At 41.9% G+C, this 10,276-nt stretch overlaps 1 non-coding gene across 1 annotated transcript; it reads right to left on the bottom strand.

Annotated features, from left to right (window-relative positions):
* Nucleotides 1-3,670: 3,670 nt before the first annotated feature.
* LOC112085974 lies at nucleotides 3,671-3,777 on the bottom strand. Its single transcript, XR_002899223.1, has one exon. It is a non-coding gene; the product is annotated as a small nucleolar RNA R71 (small nucleolar RNA).
* Between the last annotated feature and the right edge of the window lie 6,499 nt (nucleotides 3,778-10,276).

The following is a 10,276-nucleotide window of genomic DNA, read 5'->3' as shown; positions in this document are numbered from 1 at the left end:
CGGGCTTGCAAAGACGAGCAACCCTGATGCCCATCAAAGTTTTTGGCACCGTTTCCGGGTAAGTCTGTAGCCGCTGGAGGTTTAACCCAAGAAGGTTCAACCGCAGAAGGCTATATATATGTCGAGTTTCTGCCTAAACGCCATAGGAAGTAAACCGAACTCATAAACACCCTAAATTTTTAATTTCTGCTTATTCTTTCTTCTGCTTGCCCTAGTTTCAGATTCTTTGAAGCATGAATCATCCAAGAAGAAACCCTAATCTTGATTGAAAGTTTTGCAACCTGTGTGAAGCTCCCCGCACATGTGAATCACCATTCAGGCATGATTCCAACAACCTGGATTGGATCCCTGATATATTCATAAATTGCATCATTTAATGTACATATTCTAGTCTAAATCATGTCTCATTTGCATGCATTTTAGGTCTCTAGGCATTGTTTTAGGACTTAGCAGATTGCATTAGGTCCAAGAGAGTTTTGCATGCTTTGGAGTGTTAAACAGGTGCTTTTGGAGTTTATTTGGAGTGGAGGATGTGATTCAGATGAAGAAATTGACTTGAAATTATCAAAAATGGTGAAAAGGAGCAATTTTGGGTTTCTCGGCAAAATGATGTACTGATGGCCGAAGATTCTCGGCCAAAATCCTTCCCGCGGGTAGCTCTCTCGGCCAAAAACACGTACCGCGGTCAAGTCTCTCGGCCAAAAATCCCGGCTGCAGATACATTTCCAAAATCGCGTCACTGGAAGATCTTTCCGGCCGATTCAGCTTACAAGGTCTTCAAAAAAGTTGGAGATAATTGAGTCACGAACCCAGGAAAGGTTGAATCAGGGTATTTGGAGCACTGATCTGAAAGATACGGTCTCTGGAAGACAGACCTCTCTCGCATCCATTCCGGAGCAATCTGATACTCCTGAATGATCGCTTGTCCGGGGAACCTTCCGGTCCGATTCAGTTGTCGGGTGCTTCGTCAAATGTGGAGAAGATTGGATCATGTTTCCATACCAGATGGAATCATAGAATTTGGAGGCGTGAGTAGAGAGTTAAGCTCACCGGAAGGCACGCCTATCTCGCTACCGTTTTGGACTGACCCGATGAGCTCCAAAGATTGCGAAGGACGATGCACTTCCAGACCGATTCAGTCTACAGGTCCTTCATCAAGATTTTAGATATTTGAGTCTTCTTTCCAGAGCGTTTAAGATCATTCAATTTGAAGCCATGAACAAGAAGATAACATTTCCGGAATAGACACATGTCTAGAAGCCTCTTTCTGAGCGTGTCAATGTACTGCAAAGATGAGCCCTCCGGGGAACCTTCCACTTCCCAAGCGCTGAGGGTTTCTTCATCAAGATTCGAGATAATTGAGTCCTCTTTCCAGAACAGTTGAGATCGTTCCATTTGGAGTTGTGAGGCGTGAGTTCCGGAAGAATAGAGACACACCTATCCTTCGAGCACCAAGAGCGTGGAAATTGTAGTGTAAGGATGGCACGGTGGAATGCCACGATCCACATCTGACCGTGGAACTTGATGCAATCCTTCGGGGTTTGACACGGTTTCCACACCACGGTCTACACTTGACCGTGGCAAGACAACACTTGGGATCATTCAGAGCTTCGGGACTTGACACGGCCATGCATCACGACCAAAGGGAATCCGTGGCACCAAGATTCATCCAAGAACAGAAGCTTCGGGACTTGACACAGTCACTTGCCACGGCTTGACCAAGAGCTGCTAGACCGTGGCAAACCTCATCTTTACCCACCAAATCCGGGTCAGTACCCGGTTTTTTTGGAAAAAACCCTATGAGCATCTTATCTTCTACTTAGTTTCTCTCTTGTTTTCTTTCCTTTTCAGTGTAAAAACGAGTTTGATCAAGAGATATCTAGCAGATTTAATCATCTTAACGCTGTTTCTTATAATCTGATCATCTCATTTCTGCTTCTAATCATGGTTAACATCATCTCTTGCAAAAGATTAGATGTGTTCTTCATGATTAGTGAGTAGTCATCTTTTAAGCTTCTAGGTGTGTAGATTAGGGTGCTTAGATGTTTGATTTATGATGCTTAGGGACTAGATTCTCATTTCATTTCCTTAGTTAGCTGTTCCTAATGCTAGATCTTTGCACATCACTCTGGTCTAGAGCTTAGGCAAATCTCCACCCATAAGGTGTTTGATGAAATGCCTGAATGAAAGCTAACTAAGGGTTTATGCATTAATGCCATGGGAATGTTTGTTAATTGCATAAATGACATATTAGAACTGTTTCTTAATGCTCATTAGTTCATATTTCACAAATGGGAATTTGGTTTGAAAGTGGATTAGTGTAGAGATTAATGCCTTCATGAGAGGATTAGTCTAGATTAGAGTTCTAAGTTGAAATGTTTGAGATCATGTGATTGCTTGCTATGTCTTTCTGTGTAAGATTCAGTCTTCTTGGTTGAGAGATTGTTTGGTCACTTACTAGGCTTGATGCATTATGCTTGTTGATTGCTTGATTATATCTAATGGTTGTTAGACTTGATTAAGTGATTAGCAAAGGGATTATTGTCATGGGAATGAATTAATCTGCTTTTGAAGTCTAGACTAAGAGTAACTTGCATTGCATTATTGTTCTTAGCATCATGAATTAATTTCTACAGCACCCTAATCAATGATCACATCTAGAGGTTTAGCTTTTATCATTTGCTTAATCATCATCACTTTGTTTTGTTTGCTTGCTTTGTTTAGTTCATTCATCATAGCTTGCTTGTTTCTTGCTTTATGCTTTCTTGTTACTTTGTTCACACCAAAACTCATATTTGATCACTTGACTTAAGAGCTTATCACATAAACTAGTGCCTAACTACCACACATATGGATTGACACGCCTTATACAACTTTGACAAGGGGATTGATAACCCATCTAAGACCTGAAAAATCTTAGTTATCAATTGGCGCTGTTGCCATATTGTGTGCGGATTGTTAGCATTGGTTTCTGATATAGTTTTTGAGATCAAGTTTCTTTTGTTTTACTGATCACCTTTCAAGCTCTGTCTTTGTTTTCAGGTTTATGATCACAAGAAGCCAAGCCAGAAGACAAAGAGAAAGAGCTGTTCACTTGGAGAGGTTCGGAATGAATCAGCAAGTTGGGAATGAGCATCAGGCTCAAGAAGCTGATCACGGTCAAAGAGCTGGTAATGGGATTGGAATTCTAGCTCAACAGGCTCACGTCCATCAGGCACACGCTCATGGTAACCAGAACCAAGACCTACCTCAAGTTAACCAGCCACAACCCTTACCCAACCCACTCATACGTCATCTGCCTCAACCAGTCTTTGTTGGTGAGAATGACCGAGCTTATGCACACCAGTATGGAGCAGGAATCAGGCCACCTCCTGTCCAAAACAACAACTTTGAGGTGAAGGCCTCTTTGATCAATATGGTTCAGAATCAGAAGTTCCATGGCTTACCTATAGAGGATCCCTTGGAGCATCTGGATCAGTTTGACAGAGTTTGGGATCTCACTAAGATCAATGGGGTATCTGAAGACAGCTTCAAACTGAGATTGTTTCCGTTCAGCCTTGAAGATAAAGCACATCATTGGGAAAAGAACCTCCCAATAGGATCCATCCACACATGGGAGCAATGCAAGATTGCCTTCCTATCCAAGTTCTTCTCAAGCTCAAGGACTGCAAAGCTAAGGAACCAGATTTCCAGCTTCACTCAACATTCTAATGAGATCTTTGGAGAAGCTTTGGACAGGTTTAGAAGCTACACAAATAAGTGTCCACATCATGGCTTTTCAGAAGCCTCTCTCCTTAGCACTTTATATAGAGGAGCTGTTCCTAAGATCAGGATTCAGTTGGACACAGCATCAAATGGAAATTTCTTGGCAAAAGAAATCAATGCAGCTATGGAACTTGTTGAGAACTTAGCCATGAGCCAAGACACTTATAGGGAAGATTATGATAGAAGCTATAGAGGAGAAGATTCTGGTAGACACCAAGGACTGGAAGAGAAGTTTAAAGTGCTGAATATAAAGCTTGACATAGCTGCCACTCAAAAGCCTATACACTATGTGAGTGAGGAGAAGAGATGTTTCACAAATATCAATGAAGAGGGTCTCTCTCAAGAGGAGTTGTACTTCATTGGGAATCAAAACAAGTTCAATGGTTACAACAACTTCAACAAACACCAGAACTTGTCATACAACAATGTGGCCAACCCCAAGACCAAATATACACTCCTCAAAGCTTTGTCCAACAGAATCAGTACCAAGGTAACTCCCAAGGTCAACAGGGTTTTCAGCAACCAGCGGTTCAGAATCAAGGGAATAGCTTCAATAACCAACTCAGCTTCCAGCAACAAAGGCCACCACCTCCTGGTTTTGCCCCACCACCTGTTCAACAAAGTCCTGATTTCAATGTTGTTCTCCAACAGCTCTTAATAGGACAACAAAAGATGGTATCCGACCTGGAAACACTAGGAGCTGAAATAAAGGCTATTAAAAAGAGCAAGGGCATCTGCATTTTTGAACCACAAGTATCTCTTCCTGGTAAAGCTCTTCAAAACTCAAAAGATTACTGCAACGCCATCTACTGCAATGATGACCATTCAGCTGCTGTGCAAGAAATAGAAGACCTTCTCTATGGTCAAGTCTCTAGTGAACCTTCACAAACTCATGTAGATGAGAATGCCATTATAGAGGATTTCATGGGCTTCTTAGATGAACCCAATGAGGATATTGAGAATGAAAGTGTGGGGGCAGCCGGTTCAGTTTTTTTCTGTTAGCAAGGGAATGATTCAGTGTCTATTGAAACAAAGGAGCTGCCAACTGGTCAAGCAAAGCCAACAGATAGTGCCTCCACCTCTGAATCAACTCAGATGAAGCCCACCTCCCTCCCAAAGCTAGGTAATCCAGGGAAGTTCAGCATCTCTTGCACTCTTGGCAACTTTAAAGTGGAGAATGCTTTGTGTGACTCAGGGTCAAGTGTTAGCATAATGTCTAAGGACATGATGGAGAAGCTAAAGGTCAAGTCTATAACGTCCTACCCTTCTTCTATCACCTTTGGAGATTCCTACTCCAAGAAACCATATGGGTTTCTGGAAAACTATCCACTACAGGTTGGTGAATGCATAATTCCCACTGATTTTGTCATCATGAAGATGAAGCAGACCAAAGAACTCCCCCTATTGCTTGGAACTTCATTTCTAAACACCACTGGTGCAATGATTGACTTTGATACTCAAAGAGTGGTTCTTTCAAAAGTGGATAAGGATGTCTTTTACCCTGTTACACCTCCTTTAGCTGAGTTCTGTGGATCAGTTGTCCAAGAGATAGAACCGCCTAAGGTATTTGAGATGATGGGCAGTGCTGGAATTCTGGGTGGATCCCAATCTCTCTCAGCTGTGGAAATGGAAAAAGAACCTCACACCAACTCTGTTTACAAGGATGGGACTGCACAGCCATTGATCAGAGAAGAAGACATCTTGCTCTCATGGTCTCCTACACTTAGTGATCTAAGGATGATTAACACCAAAAGTGATGGCTCAGCATCAGAAGACAAGAGTATTAAACCTGATCTTTCTTCTCAAGACTTTGATCTCACTCCTTGGGTTGATGATGATGGTTCTCTGAAGTATAAGCTGGATTGCAATGGGAAACCAGGTCGGTTTGCTGAAGTGAGGGCTTGTCTCACAAAGGCCATCTTTGATAAAGACCCAGATGGTATTCAAGAGCTGGTGGACAAAGGTCTCAAGATGGGATCTCAAGGACAACGGTCTAATGGTTCCCAAAGGCAGCAAACCAACTCAGCTTTCTTGCTCAGGACCATTGAAGTGCTGAAAAGCATCAGTGCTCAACCTCACCCCAGCTAAACAGGTTTTTCAAAGTCAAACTTAGTGACTTAAAACAAAGTGCTCTTGGAAGACACCCCAAGCTTATCTTTTGTAAATATTCTTTTTAATGCTTTCTTTTGCTGTTTTTAGGATGTTTTGATGTGTCTTGTGGAGTGTGTTCAGGTTACAGATGACCTGGTGTTCTTTGGCCTCAAGGAATGGTGGACAAGATGCAAGGAAATGCAAAATTTGGCTAAGTTCACAGTTTGCCACGACCATGAATCACTGCTTGACCCAGGCGTGGCATGAGGCTTTTTCTTGGATGCCAACCTTCGGTGATTGCCATGGGGAGATGGCCACGCCCAGAATTGAACCGTGGCAAGTTGAATTTTGAATATAACACCATTCGGCTTTTGCCACGGGAGGAATGCCACAGGTAGATTCAAGGCGTGGCAACATGTTTTAAGGCAGCAGAACCTTCGGCTTTTGCCATGGTCTCTTTGCCACGGTCACATCCAAGCCGTGGCAATGTGTTAGAGGAAGAACAAAAGAATGCGACGGGCTGTCCAGAGGAGCTTCCAGAGCGTGGCAACAGGGGGTGGCAAGAGGAACAATGCACAAAAACGAGCTCCAGCCCTCACTACAAACACGTTCAGATCAGTGCAAGGAGCAGCATCAAAACTAGGACCTCCAGTGATGTTTAGCCTCCTGAGTTTAAAAATTCCACTACTCCATTCCATCGTGAACAAGTCTGGTAACTCTCCAAACTCTTTGTACATACGCATCTAGTTCTTAATTTTTCATTTTGCATTTTTTCTTGCTTTTGCCTTTCACTTCTCTCTTATGCTTTTATAACACAGGGGACTGTGTTATTTAAGTGTGGGGGAGGAGTTTAGTGTCTACTAATCATGTTTTCTCTGTTCTTATTTTCTCTTTTGCATTTTGAGTCTCATCTAGTTGCATCTAAATGCATATAAAAATCAGAAAATTTTCACAAAAAAATGTTCATTCTAGTTGCATTCACATTTTTTAGGATCGAGTCTAGTTGCATCATATAGGTTGCATCTTGCAGGGAGTAATGATAGTTTTTCCTTGAGAGTACATCACTTTGAAAATTTGGACCAAATATTCTTGTGAAATGATTTCTGTGCTTGCAAAGCTTGAAATGATCTGAATCTGAGAAGCAAGTTTGAATTGAACTCAACTCTAATAAGTGAAAACCTTGAACTTGACTTGAAATTATCTTGTGATGCATTGTTTGCATAAGCTTGTGGATACCTATATACATATTTGAGCTAGAATCCTGTTTTTACCATCCTCTTCCTTAGCTCAAATAGCTGAATCTACATCATGGATCAGTTCCCTCACCTTGAACCCTTCCTTCTTTCAAGCCAATGTTTGTGTGTGAATTGAAAGGCCACCTTGGATCAAACTTAGCAGAAAGTGTTAGGTTTAGAGCGACAAGGGCAAGTCTCATTGAGTGTTAAGTTCCATCATCAAGGAGCTGAGAGATTTGGTGAGAACTAAGTGTGGGGGAATACTTGTTGGTGAGTGGAAATAGGAGAGATGAGTGGAAATAAAAGGAGAATGGTGAGAACTAGGGGATAGAAAAAGAAAAGAAATCAGTCTTGGAGTTTTGAGTCAAAGAAAGTGAGCTCTAGTGTTTTGAAAAGAAAGAGTCTAGCCTCTAAGTGAAAAGAAAAGAAAAGAAGCCCAAGAGATCAAATGTTTTAAAAAGAATGAAAAAGAGGCTAGAAGTTACCAAAGAAATTGAAAAAGAGCTATGTAAAGTTTGAACTCCAAGACTTGAGTGTGAAAATGAAAAGTGAGTCCCCTAGTGAGAGGAAAAGGAGTGTGGAAAGTGAGGTTCTTGAGAGGTTGAGCAAGTGAGAAAGCTTTGAGTAGAGTGTGGGGTGTGATGAGTCTTTGCCCTTGTATGTATAGGTTGCTTTTTACCTTTAGCATTCTGCCAAAGTTTGATCATTCATAGAGAGATCCCTTTGCTGCAATAAACCCGCTTGAACACTGATGAGATCATTTTAATCTCATAGCCTCTCCCTAGCCAAGCCAGCTTGTTTAAACATTGCATCATTAGATTCATCTGATAAAAGCTCAATGAATGTGAAAGAGTTGAGAGAGAGAAGAACTTGTGGAGATTCCTTGTTGAGTTGATATATATCTGAGTATGGCTTTGCATTGCATAATTGAGTATGAACTTGAATTCTCATTGTGATCACTTCTCTCAAAAAGGAAATATGAACCCCCAATGCATTCAACCTCTCTCTCTCATTTGTTCTTTTTGCTTGAGGACAAGCAAAGGATAAGTGTGGGGGAGTTGATATATTCATAAATTGCATCATTTAATGTACATATTCTAGTCCAAATCATGTCTCATTTGCATGCATTTTAGGTCTTTAGGCATTGTTTTAGGACTTAGCAGATTGCATTAGGTCCAAGAGAGTTTTGCATGTTTTGGAGTGTTAAACAAGTGCTTATGGAGTTTATTTGGAGTGCAGGCTGTGATTCAGATGAAGAAATGGAGTTAAAATTATCAAAAATGGTGAAAATGAGCAATTTTCGGTTTCTCGGCAAAATGATGTACTGATGGCCGAAGATTCTCGGCCAAAATCCTTCCCGCGGGTAGCTCTCTCGGCCAAAAACACGTACCGCGGTCAAGTCTCTCAGCCAAAAATCCTGGGTGCAGATACATTTCCGAAATCGGGTCACCGGAAGATCTTGCCGGCCGATCCAGCTTACAGGGTCTTCAGAAACGTTGGAGATAATTGAGTCACAAACCCAGGACAGGTTGAATCAGGGCATTTGGAGCACTGAGCTGAAAGATACGGTCACCGGAAGACGGACCTCTCTCGCATCCATTCCGGAGCAATCTGATACTCCTGAATGATCGCCTGTCCGGGGAACCTTCCGGTCCGATTCAGTTGTTGGGTGCTTCATAAAATTTGGAGAAGATGTTTCCAGACCAGGTGGAATCATAGAATTTGGAGGCGTGAGTAGAGAGTTAAGCTCACCGGAAGGCACGCCTGTCTCGCTACCGTTTTGGACTGACCCGATGAGCTCCGAAGATTGCGAAGGACGATGCACTTCCAAACCGATTCAGTCTACAGGTCCGTTATCAAGATTTTAAATATTTGAGTCCTCTTTCTAGAACGTTTGAGATCATTCAATTTGACGCCATGAGCAAGAAGATAACGTTTCCAGAATGGACACATGTCTAGAAGCCTCTTTCTGACCGTGTCAATGTACTGCAAAGATGGGCCCTCCGGGGAACCTTCCACTTCCCAAGCGCTGAGGGTTTCTTCATCAAGATTTGAGATGATTGAGTCCTTTTTCCAGAACAGTTGAAATCGTTCCATTTGGAGTTGTGAGGCGTGAGTTCCGGAAGAATAGACACACACCTATCCTTCGAGCACCAAGAGCGTGGAAATTGTGCTAAGTGTAAGGATGGCACGGTGGAATGCCACGGTCAACACTTGACCGTGGCAAGACAACACTTGGGATCCATCAGAGCTTCGGGACTTGACACGGCCATGCATCACGACCAAATGGAACCCATGGCACCAAGATTCATCCAAGAACAGAAGCTTCGGGACTTGACACGGTCACTTTCCACGGCTTGACCAAGAGCTGCTAGACCGTGGCAAACCTCATCTTTACCCACCAAAGCCGGGTCAGTACCCGGTTTGTTCCGGGCTGACCCGGTCCATAACACTTAGTATAAATACTTTTTTTGGAAAAAACCCTATGAGCATCTTATCTTCTACTTAGTTTCTCTCTTGTTTTCTTTCCTTTTCAGTGTAAAAACGAGTTTGATCAAGAGATATCTAGCAGATTTAATCATCTTAAAGCTGTTTCTTATCATCTGATCATCTCATTTCTGCTTCTAATCATGGTTAACATCATCTCTTGCAAAAGATTAGATGTGTTCTTCATGATTAGTGAGTAGTCATCTTTTAAGCTTCTAGGTGTGTAGATTAGGGTGCTTAGATGTTTGATTTATGATGCTTAGGGACTAGATTCTCATTTCATTTCCTTAGTTAGCTGTTCCTAATGCTAGATCTTTGCACATCACTCTGGTCTAGAGCTTAGGCAAATCTCCACCCATAAGGTGTTTGATGAAATGCCTGAATGAAAGCTAACTAAGGGTTTATGCATTAATGCCATGGGAATGTTTGTTAATTGCATAAATGACATATTAGAACTGTTTCTTAATGCTCATTAGTTCATATTTCACAAATGGGAATTTGGTTTGAAAGTGGATTAGTGTAGAGATTAATGCCTTCATGAGAGGATTAGTCTAGATTAGAGTTCTAAGTTGAAATGTTTGAGATCATGTGATTGCTTGCTATGTCTTTCTGTGTAAGATTCAGTCTTCTTGGTTGAGAGATTGTTTGGTCACTTACTAGGCTTGATGCATTATGCTTGTTGATTGCTTGATTATATC

The sequence above is a fragment of the Eutrema salsugineum genome, unplaced genomic scaffold, assembly GCF_000478725.1.
Source record: "Eutrema salsugineum unplaced genomic scaffold, Eutsalg1_0 scaffold_26, whole genome shotgun sequence".
NCBI lineage: Eukaryota > Viridiplantae > Streptophyta > Magnoliopsida > Brassicales > Brassicaceae > Eutrema > Eutrema salsugineum.
This window is presented reverse-complemented; position numbering and strand designations above follow the sequence as displayed.